General features: G+C 47.6%; 1 protein-coding gene across 1 annotated transcript in view; it reads left to right on the top strand.

Annotated features, from left to right (window-relative positions):
- The first annotated feature begins 1,739 nt into the window (after positions 1-1,739).
- Positions 1,740-16,852, top strand: part of SERCA (ATPase sarcoplasmic/endoplasmic reticulum Ca2+ transporting SERCA) — a 154,626-nt gene continuing 139,513 nt past the window's right edge. The window contains exon 1 of the mRNA XM_075889859.1: positions 1,740-1,902. The gene's annotated coding sequence lies outside the window, so the exon portion shown is untranslated. The remainder of the gene's footprint in view (positions 1,903-16,852) is intronic.

The raw sequence follows: 16,852 nt of genomic DNA, 5'->3' as shown, positions 1-16,852 counted from the left end.
TATTTTTATGTGTTATCTTTTTCTTTCTTCCACTTTTTTTACCTCTTTCATTGTCATCCTTCTCTTTCCCCGTGTAGGATAGTAAACTGGATTTCCTGGTCTGGTAAACCTCCCTGCTTTACCTTCTCCATCATTTCTTCTCTGTTAGTTGTTGAAAGCTCTACAAATCAATCAGCGAAATCACTGCCCCAAACGTGTAGTATCGCCTAGTTCGTGAAAACTGGTCCATAGGTGACTTATTTGGGTGCTGCCCTCACAGGTCGGCACAATGATTGTACATTTTTGCGTCCACCCATTAATTCAAACTCCGCTTAATTCGAACACTTTCATAGTCCCCCTCGAGTTCACATTAACAAGTTTTTACTTTATCATATTTCACAATATGTTAGGTGCCGTAAAGTCTGCTGTAAGCTAACAGCTGTGGCATTGTTCGCTACGTGGCTTTTGGTGTAACTACGTCAAGCACGAGCGGAACGCTATGCTATTTTCCAACACTCTAATCCCATGTGAACACATATTTTGACCCTGGCGTTACCAGCCCAACCATTGCTGCGCATTAATTAAACATCACTGTGGCATTAGCTTATTATTATTCTGCACTGAGCTCACAATGCGGTAAAAAATGCATGTACTTCACTGTTTCTTACTATGCTCACCATGCCTGAGCGTCGAATCTTCGGTCGTATTTTCAACACTGCGGTGAGTGATATTATCTAGCTCCTGTTTGTCTTCCAAGCCCCGTGGGCAAAGAAAAATGGGCCCGTAGAGCACTAAAAAACTCTTCGGTGCCAAGAGAAGGCTCACTCCTCCTCGCAGTGTTGCAATTCCGAAAGCAGAATCTAGAACCATGGCCGCGCAGATGGGGCACTTTGCCCACTCCTCGACAACGCTGGGCAAGATTGTAAACAAAATTAGCATGAGAAAACAAAAACGCAATGGAAGAAGACGAGGACAACAGTTAAGCAAATAAATAACAAAAAGTCCACTTTTCGGCTCTTTCTTTTTCACCCTTTAGGTGTACCACTGGTTGTCTGCTTCTACTCGGAGGACCTTTTTATTTAAAATGACCCCTCCATTTCAAACCTCCTCGCGAAGCTCTCTATGAGTCGGTCTCGACTCGGCTACGTTCCTTCTCGTGTTGGCAAGACTCACTGCGCGAGCTGGCCTAAAGGAGAGAGTGGGCCACGAATAAGAAAAAAGTCAGGTGCGTGCATCAAAGGTAAAATACAGTGTAAAAGAAGAGGCCACGAGAAGGACACAAGAGGTGGGAAAGGAGGCTGTATGGATGCCCAGGAGATATGCAGTCTGAAAGGGTTGTAACTAAATGGGGTTGCTTCGAACTGGCTGCACGGTTTAGCTCTCCATGTAGAATAACGAGTAGCAGAAGAGATGCTCTATTGTGAACTGGCAGAGAGGGTGCATATAGAAAAGAGTGCGTGAGTGAAAGACAAAAGCGACAAGACTATACAACAGAAAAAAAAAAGAGGAGGCGAGGGGGATCAGGAAGAGTAGGCGACGAGTGCTTGAGAGAACTACAGTGCGCACAGACCGGGGAGGGGGGAAGGGGGTGGAAGAGAAAAACGAAAGTCTGAAAGTCTGAGGAGAGAGAGGGTAAAGGACGCACCGCTGCTGCCAGCCCCGGGACCACCGGCGGCCACCCCTCGCGTCGTTTTTAGTCCTAGCTTGGCTCAGTCTCTGTCTTGGCTGTGTGCTTGGCGACGGAAGAACCCCTTTCGGGTCTTCACTTGGGTGGTGCTTCTGGGCGGCAAGACCGGGGTCGAGCGACCCGGACCTTGTCCCCGTCTTTTTCTTCTTCTTCTTTGTGGCCGCGGTTCCAGGCGCGACCATCCATCCTGCAAAAGGTCACGGCGCCCGCCACGCAAGAATTGCACCGTCCTTGAGGTGAGAATGCTTTGCATGGCACTTTTTGTCTTGCAGTGCGTGCGACAGACTTTCGAGCGCGGCTGCATTCTAGCAGTGCACGTCTCACCGCACGGTTCGTTGTAGGAGTGCACAATTAGTAGGAACTGCAGGTCCACGGGCAAGCGAGTCGGTTCCTACTTTCGGTTGCGCTCGTCCCGCATTTAGAGAGCTATATTTGTTCGACGGTGTCCCTCGACCGGGGACGCACTGCTCCCGTGCTGGCTGCATACCGAGCGCGGGAGTCCTTGAGCGACTGTCTCTGTGCACGACACGAGGCTTGGCTCGAAACGGGAACCATATGCTCATCGTTTCGCACGGCGGAAGATTCCAATATTGTTCGCATTACGTTCTAGTTCGAATAACTCGGTTTAATTGCTTGCTGATAGAAGGAAATGCAAGGCTGCAGGACCGCGCTGGCGCTCTTAGTAGAGTCAAGCTTACCACACGTTGCAAAACGTTTCCTATGCAATTCGCTTTATTTCACTGTCGAGTGCATATTGCAATTCTCTCAAGAGTTACTTGCAGTCAAAGCATTCAATTAAAAAAATCCACCATCCTAAACATAGTATATGTGTATTTTCGTGCATTGTTTATTTTATTCAATATGAAGCAATGTTGTTTATTTTTAACGTCCTACCTAGCAGCTGGGGTGCAATTCGATGGGTTAACAAGAAACTCGAAACGCACTGTTTGTGCTATGTTCAGGAACTATACGTCCACCGTTAGTTAAATAAACAATCATCCCGCTATCCATTAAGTGCACTAAGGGCGTTCGGTGGCATGACGAGGAGACTACCAATGCTTCATCAATGACAGATATTACACCGACCGACAGTGAGGCGTTTATTACCACTTGGGTGCTTGAGCAAGCGTGTCTGTTTTTTGCCTCTGAACCATATTTCTCAGCACTTATTTGGCTCTGCAATTCAGGCTGAGAAAGAGAAACAGAGTGCAGATGTTTATTTACCAGGTTGCAAGGCGAATTCATTGTTATGATTTGAGTTCGGGCCACCTCCTCATTCCTCGCACCCAGCCTGAGCTGACCGTCGTGGTTGGAGCTTGATAGCACTATCTCCCTATGAGTGTGTTATTAGTTGAGGGAAACTCAGCCTCTCTGGCTGCTCACTGCTCTTCTCGAGACAAGACAGCTTGGTGCTTCCTATTGTCCTGGACACGTCCTCTATGGTTCTCGTTTTGAACTTTTGAAAGAAAAACCTCAACTCTATATATGTAGCTTGGGAAACAATCTACTTCATTACTGCTTTTTTTTTCGAGGTTGTGCTTCACGCCTTTATTGAGGCAGCAAGTATGTAGACAGCTGTTGAAAAATGTTGTTTTGGGTGTTTAGCTGCAAATAATAGGGGTATGGTTATGAGGCATGCCAGTGTGGGAACCACCAAATAACCTCTTCACCACCTCACGTTGTTCTTTAACAAGTAACCATATCTAAACGCAGGGGCGTTCTATGGCTTTTTGCGCGTATCAGTATGTAGCCTTCCAGGAATCGAAGACGCGACTTCGAAATCGGCAGCGCGACACCTTAGCCTCGTTAGGCCACTACAGTGGTTATATTGTATCGGGGTCATGACATGAACGAAGGGAGCACTCTCAACGTTTAGATGAAACTGTTTATTCGGCTCAACTTGTGGCCAGGAAATTGAAGCTTCTAAGATTATAGCAACAGACGGGTACTGATAACGGCGAACGGAACGTCAGCCGGCGATCAACTGACAAGAGGTGAAGCGCGGTGGAGTTTTCGCAAGTGTCGTCGAATATTCCAGCCTTATCGATGGCCTTCGCGAGAGCGCTGGAAAAATTGTCGAGTGTTCGCGTCTAAAGGGCGATTTTAACACAATGATCTACAATGATCACGAACGGTCTCGAACAATCAAGCGCAGTTCGCGCTGAGCATTCTTGACCCCAGGCTTTGTGGGCGAAAACCAAATGAAACAAAAGTGAAAATAAGAAACGTGCGTGACAATACGAATGTGCTAAAACAGTCGCTACACTTAGTTTTTCTTTCAACATGTTTTCCTCCTCTCGTCGTCCGACCATCGTACCTTCCCCACTTAGTCATTATTGAAATAGTTTCGATTTCTATATATTGTCTGCGAGGCATATACGGGTGGCCGTTAGAGTGGTCTGCTGGCCTTCGACGGGAATGGTGAGAAATAGTTTCTAACGTCTATTACGCGAGCAGTTAACCAGCTGCGGAAGCGACGACTCTGATTCCTTATATTGAATGGCGTCCGCTTACAGCATCTGTGTAGAAAATGCCACTGCGGCGGCGTATAGTTCTCATGGCGTTGGGATTCTGACGCGAAAGACGCGGTTTTGATTCCGGCAGTGGTGATCACGTTTCTGTGGAAGCGAAATGCTGTAGGCTCCCGCGCTAGTGCACGTTAAATTTCCCAGGTGGTCGAAATCATACGGATTCCTCCACTACGGCGTGCCTGATAATCATACCGTGATTGATTGATTGATTGATTGATTGATTGATTGATTGATTGATTGATTGATTTTGTAGGGTTTAACGTCCCAAACCACCGTATGATTATGAGAGACGCCGTAGTGGAGGGCTCGGGAAATTTCGAACACCTGGGGTTCTTTAATGTGCACCCAAATCTAATACACGGGCCTACAACATTTCCGCCTCCGTCGGAAATGCAGCCGCCACAGCCGGGATTTGATCCCGCGACCTGCGGGTCAGCAGCCGAGTACCTTAACCACTAGACCACCGTGGCGGGACATAATCATACCGTGGTTATGGCATGTAAAACCACAGAAACCACAGTAAGCGCTGTTTATATGCGTAGGTTATTGCGATGCTACAAATGGTTAAAGGTATAAAAAAATCTAAGCACGGTAGTAAGAAAAGTATAAATTTGATATAAAAAAACGCTGCAGTTCACACACCAGATCTTTGTTCAGAATTGAAAAAAACAAACAAGATATGTTCGAGAGGATCGTCTAAATAGCCTCAAACGCGTGACGCTGGCAATGTGCATACACTGACGGCAGATTTCCAGCACACCTGTTCAAAGCGTGGGTTTATTCCACATCGTGAGCAACTCTAAATAAGTGTATCACAGCTCTTATCAAGGGTCTCAATTCTAAAAAGATGAAAAGAACCTGGTGTGAGACACTAAACGACTTTTTTTCTGTTAAATTTATACTCTAGCAGCTTAGGAGATCGACCTTTCTTTCTGCCTTTCACCATGCACTCCATGTGGACGAATATACAGTGGCAACTTTTGAACAGAAGAAGGTACTGTTTTTACTGCTTGCCGCTACCACTATCCCCGTACAACGAGCTGTCGATTAATTCAATGTCGCGCCGCAGCCCGCAAGCTCTTTGGGGCTGAATTCAGCAATGCCGTCTTCGCAAGTGCTTTTTATTTGCAATTTGCCAGACAACTTTTCTGATGATATGTGCCGCATAAGGATTGACTGAAACATTATTTCACGAGGATATTTACCAGAAGGAATAAACTTTATTATAAGAAACCAGAAGGTTTAGGTGGCCTGGCCTAAGCCTCCCATGAGGGGACGTCAAGGGCTTGCCTCGACGCCGCCTCACGGGCTTGCTGGGTCGCCCAGGTTTGGACGTAAAGAGCGGGGCTCCGCAGAGCCTCATAGAGCTTCGACGAAAGGGTCGTGGCATTAGTGTGTCTGTACTGTGCCGGACGATCCCACAGCATGTGCGGAAGCGTAGCCGGGTGAGTGCCGCAGCACCACAACACTTTTTTTTTAATAGGAGCCCTGATTTGTCTCACGCGGTGGGATGACCCCCCCCCCCCCCCCCGGAATAGCATCAGTTCCGTGTTCTAAAACGGGGCCTTGAACTGGAACACGTTATTTCTGAAAAACCAACTGGCACGAAGACTCCAGAACATGGTATAGCGGCTAATATAGGCGAAAAAGCAGATCTCTTTGAGATCTCACTTTAATTCGAGAATTAAGACAAAGATCTTCAACGAGGAAGATATATTTGCGATAACTTTAAGTGAACAACGTACCAGAAGGTTCTCGCGCTTGGCTTTACTTAGAGTTACCGTATATGGTGCCTTTAGGTAGCTTGTACAGTGATTCTAGCTGTTGTTTGTGCGCTTGCGTATCGATTACGTCAGTTCCCGTTACCTTTCACTGACATTAGCCACGATAATGTTTTGAAGATCAGCGCTCACGTGGTATTTTGAAGGCGAAAGACTGAATTGCACGCCCTCTTCAGCGAAACATGGAATGCGAATGAAGTGGTACAAGAACTCACATGACTTCGGTCACTAATGAGGACATCTTGTGACTTCATCACGGCCTCAAATTTGGCGTCACAATGACGTCATCAATCAATGTCGTCACATGGTGAAAGATCGACCGCTCTCGGAGGCAGTGCACCACCATGCGAGGTTCACATAGCTTCATGGTTGGGGTAGAAATGTGGCAAACTGAGGCTGTCAAGGTAATTCGATGCGTGCCTCACACAATGTGGCTCATTATAACTTTAAAGAAGACCTGACTCACGCTGCTCAACTTAATGCATTATACTCAAGAGTGAAGCATGTTTCCGCCTTCAAGCATTACAGAGAATCTGCTGCATAAATGTTCGTAAAAGTGCGAAGACGTACGCTGTCATCGGGCGACTTCTCTTGCATAGCTAAGCTTTGCAGCAACGATTAAAAGCGATCTGGGGACAATGTCTACGACCAACACGCGCCACGTGCCTGCTCTTTTATTAGCGAAAAAAAATACGGCAAGAATCTTGAGCTAAAGCTTGCTGCTATTACTCACGGAATAATTAGGGCCTCACCCTGCAGACATTTGTTACGCCTGACAGTTTTCGCCGACAGCTCTTTTCACTGCTAAAAAAATGTCTTGGCGGACGGGAGAGTTCGCGAGACATCGTCGCCTGCCCGCGTGGTCGCGCAACCGTTCGAGACAAGTAAGACAGAGACGTGTCTGACTCTCATTTTTCAACGGCGTGAACACGATCTGCCGTCGACCGTTCACTGACCCTGGTTGTTTATGTTTATCCCGGCATCATCGCCACTCATAGCTTGTGCCTCGACAGCAGAGCGGCCATGACCTGTCATATTGCGCAAGGAGGGCTGCCAACTTTTTTTTCGCGAAACCCGTGTGGTGACGTCACGCGCGAACAGCCGAGGACGGACGCGATTTTTGGTCGCTCCGGACGGTCTTCGCCTCCCCTGCATACACTCTCCTCCCTCCTCCTCCCCTGTGCCACATCAGCACGTCACAAAGTGGGGCACGAGCACCCACCACGACGACGACAGGGGAATGTTTACACAACGGACCGAAATACGGCATTCCGCGCGGGAAGAAAGGGGAAAAAAAGGGACGAGAGAGCGTCACATCTCTGGGTGATGAATCGATTCCGGCTCGGGCTTTGGCCGCTTTAGGCTACAATCATCACTTGCGGCAACAGCCACAGCGGCAGCCTTAATTGGGTCGCTGAGGCCATAAATTCACGCTCAATGCATTGGAAGAAGAACTGGAACTTATATGCCGGAAATGGAACTAAAGGGGGATAAATAATGGGTGAATTCTCCTGATTTTATTAACCTCACATTTGTGGCTGCAATACACCTTGAGGATACTCATGTGAGAATACTGACATTGAGGATACTCTTGTGGCGTCAGGTGAACACATTGTTGACGTCACTATAGTTATGCCGCAGAAACTGAAAACGCGGGAAAGGGTAACGCGTTCCTTTTCTGTCTGCAGAAGCTGTTTAGGAGCCCTCCAAAGTGCAACTGAATGTTGGTTGCGAAGACATTCAAGGGGCGCAAAAGGCCCAACTATCCAGTTTCGAGCGCTTTTTTATAGGTCAGGGCTGCGCCCACAAAACGTACATTAAAATATTGCTGCTTAGCGCAAAAAACAAACCACGAAAGTCAACAGGATACACAAGGGAACAGTATTACGAATGAGACATAGTTCACGGCACGCAACCGCGGCACAACAGGAAGACGGTTTCGAACGTTACCAAGGTAAAGGACACCATGTAATCGAAATTTCAGGAGCCCTCCACTACGGCATCTCTTGGTGGTTTTGGGGCGTTAAACCCCACATATGAATCAATCAATCAATCAATCAATCAATCACTCAATCAAACGATACTATTGCACCACAGATTACTTGGCAGCACGATCAACCACTTCCTCAGTAATACCAGTGTCACACGTTCGGTCATTTTTAATCACGATCAGTGTCGATCCGGAATTATGACGATTTGGATTAGGTGATGGTACACAGTCACTTTTAATCACAATCAGGCACGATCTGGATCAAGACTATGGCGAACCGCGCACCACGATCTGGCTGAAAGATCGCGATTTAGCTGTCGTCTGCACCCCGTGCCCGAGCTTGTTGAAAGCCCAATAAACAAGAAAATCGAGAATAGTTCAATCAAAACACATTAAAACAGTTATATGTTTATAATAAGGCAAATTCTGAACTGTTTAAACTTCAACAATATCTGAAATATTGCACGTGTAAAGATTCGTATCGACCGCATGTGGTCATGGGAGAAGCATACGATAAGCAGGCGACTGTTGTCTTCTGTGCTCAGTTCAACTATCGCCCCGTAGGAGCAGTTGAAGCTCCTCGAAGCAAACTGATTGTGAGGGTCACAAGCCTTTCGACTACGTCGCGACGTACGCGCACTTCGTGGTCAAATGAAGAGACCTTTGCAGTAATTGACTTTTGGCAGGAGCGACTGGAAAACCTCAGGTACCAGGAGTAAAACCCTGGCGCATACAACGAGATTGACGCTACGCTGCTACTGAACGGCTACGAGCTGGGGCCATTAGAAATAAAAGCGAACCTCACAAACCAGTACGCAGGCAAGGAAGGAAGGAAGCAACAAAAATGGAGAAGGCACGGAGGTTAACCGGAAAGACATCCGGTTGACTACCCTACACTGGGGGATCGGGGAAGGGGACAAGAAAGATGAGAAAGAGGGAAGAGTGGGAAAAGAAAAAAAAAGGAGAGACTGACAGTAATTTCACTGCAGCGTGTAGAACTGCACCGCATGTCAGAGGTGTTTACACAAGCCCATCTTTCTCAGGAAACACAGCAGGCCTTTCACTGCCTTGTGAGCTGTGGAGGTATGTGGACGTTGCTGTAATAGCACTTACACAGAAAGAGGCCCATACCATCCATGCTACAACTGTACAGAGTGCTGTTTATCGGATACTTACGGTACAGCTTACCTCCGATATCTAACACAGGTAAGACCGACCTGCGCGCAATTCAGAGCATTCAAGCCCAAGCACTTAAGATATGCCTTGGATTATCCCGCGGTGCTTCAACGGCTGAAACTATTGCCATCGCTCAAGATCACCCAATAAAGACGCATATTATTACCGAGACAATGCACATGCACCTCAGGCATTTTGCCGGGACCCCTTCCCACCACCTGGCGAATCTCGCTGCTGAAAGGCCCCGCACGACAAACGGTGCCACTGTCTGCAAGTATCGTTCATCATTTACTGAGGCGTACGCACCTACATCAAAGCCACTGCCTTCTCCTTGGAGCTTGAGCTGGCCACGAGTTCACTTAATGATTCCAGAAATGCGGAGAAGATCGGACTTACCGACACATGCCCCGAAACAACTGAGTCTATTCTTACTGGAGCAAAACTACAATAAACACGTGCACATTTACACGGATGGTTCGACTACGCCGTCTAGTTCAGGTGAAGCAGTGGTTATACCATCACAAGGGGTAACTCGATGTTTTAAGACTTCACATGCGATAACGTCCACGACGGCAGAACTCGAGGCTCTGCGCAGTGCACTGGAACTCATAAATTCTGAAGAAAGACCTAGGAAATGGGCCGTGTTTTCTGACTCAAAATCAGCGTTACAGTGCCTGCTGTCAGTTCTCCGACCCGGATGCCACGGCCAGTTGACCTATCAAACCGTGAAACTTCACAACCTCTTAATACAAAAAGGCCATAACATCGTCTTTCAATGGTTACCTGGGCATTGTGGATTCTGCAGATCATGCTGCTCGCACGCCACATGAAGAAACAAACACCATCCCAATTCCGCTTTCAAGAGCGTATGCGGCGAGGCAGATTCGTCAACTGGCCCGCAGTCTCACACTGACTGAGTGGAACACACCAAGCATACGACGTACAAGACTGCACGAGCTAGACCCTTCACTACAACTCCGGCCTCTACCTGGCCTACATCGACGTGAAGCTTCGCTTCCCTATCGCCTTTGGCTGGGAGTTGCTTTCCCGAAAGCTTGTACCACGTTAATTAGAATAATGGACAGTGGCCAAAGACCATCCGGTCAGGACATATAGAGTTGTGGATTGACTCAGAGCACACATTCGACATGCTAGCCGTGTCCCCGACCACCACTTGGCCCTTATACCCTCCAGAAGACCACGTGCTAGGTTTTCAGACGTCATAGCCAAGCTCCTAAACAGCATTCCATCTGGATATACGCCAGCTGCGAGAATGGCATGTCCTTTGTGGTGCCTCGACCAGCCGCAAGTACGTCTAGAAATTCCGGGAACCAAAAAGAAAAGCAATCACTCCAGAGTAGCATTGAAGCAAGCAACACTGCTATTATTACATGAGTTGTACTTAGACCGAACGCAGATATACACTGATGGGTCCGTCTCGTCCAGCAGCTCATCAGGTGCCGCTGTAATTCCGGCTGCAGCAATGACAATCAAGTTTAAGTTGTCGCATATGACTACATCTACGGCATCAGAGCTTGCTGCTATAAGGGCTGCTTTACAATATCTCGTTCAAAAACGTCCAGGAAAATTGGTCATATTCTGTGATTCGAAGGCAGCGCTTCAGAGTTTGCAGTCTGCCATACGTAGGAGGAGTCATGACCAATTGGTACAAGAAATAAGACATTGCCATCATGAAGCTCTAGCACGAGGGCATGATATTATATATCGATGGCTGCCTGTACATATCGGTATTACCGGAAATCAATTAGCCCATGATGCAGCCCGCTCAGCCCATGAAGGAACCCGTGTAGTCCCGATTTCTCTATCAAGGAATGATGCAGCAAGACAACTTTACCTGCTGGCTCGAGATCTCACACGCACGTTCTGGTCGTCTACCAGCTTTCAAAGGTGTAAATTTTATGAACTGGATCCTTCGCTCAAGCTAAAACTACCATCACAACTTTCCCGCTCCGATGTGACACTGTTACTCCGCCTTTTGTTGGATGTTGCATTTACAAAGGTGCACTCCTTCCGCATTGGTATGGCAGACACTCCTACATGCGACTACTGCGGAGCTGAAGAGACCATCGAACACGTCCTGTGCAGCTGCGCTTGCTACGACACACAGCGATGCCAGCTCCGGATGGTTTTGAATCAACTTGACCCCGGACCATTTTGTGTGCAGAAGATACTAGGACCTTGGGCATCTGCCTCAGTTGCGCAGAAAGCAACTAAAGCACTGCTAATTTACATAAAGTCAACAAACCTGAGCGACCGCCTGTAGACTGTGTGTGCTCGCCGAGTGTGCTCGTGATTGTGTGTACCTTCTCATCTCTCTGCAACCTCTTTTCTCCCCTTTATCCCTTCCCCAGTGCAGGGCAGCAAACCGGATGTGCGTCTGGTTAACCTCCCTGCCTTTCTTTGCATCTTTATCTCTCTCTCACGGCATGCGATGTTTACGACACCGATGAAAATATCGAACACCTGCTGTGCCACTGTCCTCGATTTGCCTCAGACAGACAAGTACTAGCCAACGAAATCCGATGACTGGAGTATGCTGGCAAGTGCACGAGAAACTCTTCGGAATGATGGATTTATTAAATTTATCTTGCAGTGGCACGCAAAATTTTCGACGTTCGAGTGGTTTTTGCACAAATAACATTGTAGACAAAGGGCTCTAAGAAATATCATTCCTCAACTTTTGTCAATGACATGTTTTACGGCACGCAATCGCCACCTGGTACATTTAACCTGACCCAAGATTGAACCGGCTTAGCTTGGCCCGTGTATAGCAGTGGTCATAAAGTTGATCGCGACCAAGAAATCCAATCCAGATCACTGTGATCGCGATTAAAAGTGCTCGTGTGAAACCGTTATAAAAGAAACATTGCCTTTTTTCGTTACAACAAAAGGTACGGGTGGCTCACAGAATTCTTGCTTTTTTTTCATTTTGAAAGCCTCGACAAGACAATTAGACTGGTCACTTGACCATAAGTTATTGAAATCAATCTTTTCCTGTTAAAGAAAGACTCATGCGAACCCTGCAGAAGAACCGCATTATGTGAGCGACGAACGTTGTCCTTGTCTTCAAGTAAACGCAGTTGGTGGGCGCTCCACAAAAATTAGGTCCATAATCACACCTAGGAAGCGATGGTTCTCTTGGTATGAGACATTCTGGCCATTGATGGAAAGAGTACGGTATCATGGTCCTGCGAGTAAACGCGACCAACGCGTTTTTTGTCGGTAGAGGAAGAAATACCTTCTTTTGCGGAGATATGAGCTTGCAGGTTATAGGTGCCAGCCGGCTAGACTCTTTTTCGCACTTGCAGACGAGTCACGGCAAAGACTCAATGCAAACATATCCAGCATATATTCACATGTGAGCAGTACTTGGCAAAATCTCAGCATGGCGGACAAACGAAAGATTTTAAAGAGTAACACACAGTACCCCCCTCCCCCCTCTTGCCCCCGTGAAGGATGCATTCGGACGTAAAGTGTAGGATCCGACTAGATGACTTGGTATTGTCATTTTGCTAACACTGTTTTAACATTACCGTATACTGATGATGTAATGTTCCTGTTAGCATATGAGAAGCGAGAGTGACGTAAAGGGCAGCTGAAGTTTTGGAGCAAGAAATGTTACATTAAGCTACAGGTATGCTATCCTACTATGGGGAACAGGATCAGGAAGGTTTCAAAGTTCAGGATCCGAAAAAAAGTCACATATTTGCCACAAAGGCGAAGCAATAAACGCGATAGCCACAATTTGAAAGGTCACGCGCAGAATGGAAAGCAGAGATAAAAACGAGCCCCGCGTTTCTCGCACTCAAATTACGCACGAAACGTACTCACAGGTACGGATGCACGCAAATAAGCGTCTCATTTGTTACTTTGCTGAGCCTGAAAAGCACACGCTTTTCGCGAACGGAGACTGCAATGATTGCAGTGACCTTTGTGCGCCCGGTAACTACAGCAGTATCGTTCCACGTAAAGTCCGAGGCAAGCCAAGGCATATGATCCTCCCTTCCTCGCCACAGCGAGGTAAGGGCGCGCGAGGGAGCATCGCTCCCTTTCTCTAACGGGCAAAGTACGCATAGGAGATTAGAGTGGGCGCCACTGTGCGATGTGACGACGTGCGCTCATTGCGCCATCTTTCTGGTAATGCCGAAAACACAGCAGCGGTAAGTGGAGGACATAAATAGCTTGTCGTTTGACCGGTCACGATCGTTTTCCGGGGTGGCTCAGTGGTTAGCGCCTCACTTTCGCGGCGCAGAGGTCCCACGTTCAATTCCGGGCACCGAAGTGCTTATTTTGGAGATTTTTTTCCAACTTGTGTTTTCATATATGTATAGATACGCATACATATTCGGTGCATGACATCGACATCGACATTGACGCCGACGTCGGTGTCGACGGATGGCAACGGCAAAATGTGGCCGATAATGTCCATATAATTGCTATCGCAATAAAAGATACCAGGACAGGTAGCACATATGTAACGCTACTGTTAGTTGCTTTGAGTAACAAAGGAATTGACGCAAAATGAAAAAAAAACGCCTTTTGAGTCTAACGTGATTGTCTACTACTTTGCGTACCTTGTTCTTTTTTTCTCAAAGGTTGAGAGAGATTTGTTAGAGTTGCACGAAAGCAAGGGAGCCGAGATATCTTTTTTAGTCAGAACTAACGGGGATCTGGCACAAGTTACAGGTTTTATTTCGTACGTGGTACAGCTCGAGCTTGATTTATTTATGGCGTGAGAATCCCGGAACTCAGTCCTTGCTTTCTTGTGCAATCTGACGACCCTGCCACGCGCGTCTCTAAATGAGCTCTGTGGAGCATGACTGGACGGGCACCAACCAACGGCATTACGACAGCGTTGGCAAACTTTGCCGCACTTGATCGTTGGTCACGTGTGCTTTCTAATGACGCCCCTAACCCGTCGCCATCGCGGTGCTAGCTCGGCCTGCACACGTTGTTGCGTTTTCACTCCTTTATTCTTTTTCTCTTTTTGTTCTGCAGTGTTTACGGTTTTCCGCATTGTTGCTTGCGTTGCAGCAGCGCGACACTTCCTGGCACAGCTGCCAGCGGGACGCGCACTATTAATACGCGGGCATTCCAGTTTGCGAGCTGTGTACAGATGAAAGATAGGTGACTGACATGCGGTTGTAGTTAGATGGTACGCCTGCTAATAAATAACTCCTATAGCAACTTCGATTGAGGGATTGCTGTAGAAAATATAAAATAAGAATGGCAAAGAACGGGAAATAGTAAGCGTGTGTAAGAACAATATAAGAGTAAGGGCTATAATAACATTCACCACAACCCGAAAACAACGGTCGGTGATTGGTGTCGTAGGTGTGCGCACGGTGACCTGAGGGGGCAGTGTCCCTCCCCCCCTAATACCTGGTTTGAGTTTTGTTCTTTTTCGGAGCGAAGCTTCTTAGGCCCTCACGATGTCCGTGCCGTTGTCGTCGAGGCTCGCAATTGTCCTTAGTCGAAGCGCAGATCCGAAACATGTGTGCATAATACCGTCTACAGAGCGTAAATGGCGCGCATATGGTTTAAAAATAGACTGAACTTTTTCGGTACATCTGCCCGTCCATACATCTGTCCGTGCCACCATCCGTTTATCTGTCCATCTGTCCGTACATCCGTTCGAACGACCGTACGTGCATCTGTCTATCCGCTCGTGCATCTGTCCGTCTGTCCGTTCATCCGTGCCGCCATCCCTTCATCTGCCCGTCCGCCCAAGCATCTGTGCGTCCGTCCATTCACCTGTCCGTCCACCTGTCCGTCCACCTGTCCCTCTCTTATACAAGTCCGCAACTTAAACGTAGACATAATGGACCACAGGTTCCAGCTTCGCTCCATTGTAAGCATTCACTTAATGGATCGGCCGCCATTTTTTCAGTGCGTTCAAATGATAAAAGCCTCCGGGGAGAAGCTCGGGATAAGCCCCGACTTCTCAGCGGATCATTCTGCGCATGCCTATGGTGGATGTGATAACACGCCTATGAGAAGTCCTTCACATGCACTTGGGTAAATGTATTCCCCAAACCACAGCGTTACCCTTCATGGCAACCGAATAATAAATCACGTTAGCAGGGATATTGTTAAATGCTTGTGCCACCAAATAGCAACACGAACGTCTCCGGTTCAGTACTTGTTAAACCTGACGTCTTCAAACACGGCTTCTTCGCCATTCGCAACCTTGTACACGTCTTAGCGCTCTCATGTTGAGTTCATTGTTTTCAGTCCCCCGAACACAAGCTTTCCTTCATACGTCACCACCGTGAAAAAAAGAAAAGAAAAAAAACGTTTTACGGTTTGTTTTTGCTCCAGTCAGCGGCGGAACCTTTGAGGCCGCGTTTATATCTCGCCCATATCTGTTCTTCCGTGACGCCTTCAGTTCCCCGGGTGAGGCCCTTGTTTTTGCGTCACATCCAAGAGGGAAACAAGTATTCCAACGCGTCTTTATACAGGCGCTGGGGGAGATTACTCCGGAGTTCGCCAGCTCCCCCTGACTCTGCGTGTGGCTTCCTCGACCGGGTGGTTCTCGTCGCCGGTGCTGCGTCCCACCGCGTTCTTGCCTTTGCCCCGACGAGAGGCCTGTGTGTTCCATCTGCGACGTACGTCTCAGTGCCCCTCCTCTTCCCGCTACTACGCCTCCTTCTCTCCGGGTGCGCCGTCGACTCTTCCTGTTGCCCACATGGCTCCTCGGACGCCTTAATGTCTGGGCACAGGGCCAGGAGCACACCCCGAGGCCGCTCGCCCCCGGCGCTCCATAGATGGCGCTGCACAATGAGCAATCAAAAGCAGAATTAGTCACCCTTTTTTCAAAGATCTGTGAGTAATTTCCGCGTAGAGAAAGAGATAAAATGGAGATAAATATGTTTCAAACATAGAAGTAAGAAAAAGATGAATTAGACAGGGATCGAAATTAGTGGAAAGAGACACGCCCGCGATTTTCATAATCATTCACGAAGGCGAGTTCCTCATAGAAACTGGGTCAAGCGCGAGCTTTCCGGCATACGAAGATGGATTGTGCAGAAAGCGTCCGGTCAAGGAAGTGAACAAACGCTGCCGAGAAGGACTATCTCTGCAATAGGATGGAAAGGTGGGCTAATTGGTAATTCATGATGGTTCAGCGAACTGGGAGCGCGAGGGTAAACACAGACACAAAGCAAAGAGCGCTCATGCTGTGTGCCTCCTCTTTGCTTTGTGTCTGTGTTTACCCCCGCGCTCCCGGTTCGCTGAACCATCATGGGCTATCTCTGATAGCTGTACAGTGGAGAAGAACATTGGATTTGTTCAGCGGTTTATTCTTCACCGCAGGGGTCCATGCTATAAGCTTGAGTAAACACTCTGCTTTGAGTCTGGCGATCAAATGAATAACCCGGTGGGTAGTTATAAGGGTATGCATTCTCGCATTACCTGATGCGTAGTGCAAATGGACTGTACACGAGCACCGAAAAGGGAAATGGCCCAGTGACATGGACCACCTCGTTTCCTGTTTTCTCAGATGGTAGCCCACAAACAGTAATCCTGTCTTTATGTTACATAACAACTAAATTTTGTAAAACAATATATTTAGCGCAGATGGTAACATTCGACAAACGCACAAGCGACAGTCTCAGAAATCATAACATTGTAACTGAATAGAAACTTGCACAAAATACGCGAGAAGTAAAAAAAACATAAATGGGAA

Source organism: Rhipicephalus microplus, chromosome 3 (genome assembly GCF_043290135.1).
Source record: "Rhipicephalus microplus isolate Deutch F79 chromosome 3, USDA_Rmic, whole genome shotgun sequence".
NCBI classification, from domain to species: domain Eukaryota; kingdom Metazoa; phylum Arthropoda; class Arachnida; order Ixodida; family Ixodidae; genus Rhipicephalus; species Rhipicephalus microplus.
Note: the sequence above shows the minus strand (reverse complement) of the source record. Positions and strands in the feature narration are given on the sequence as shown.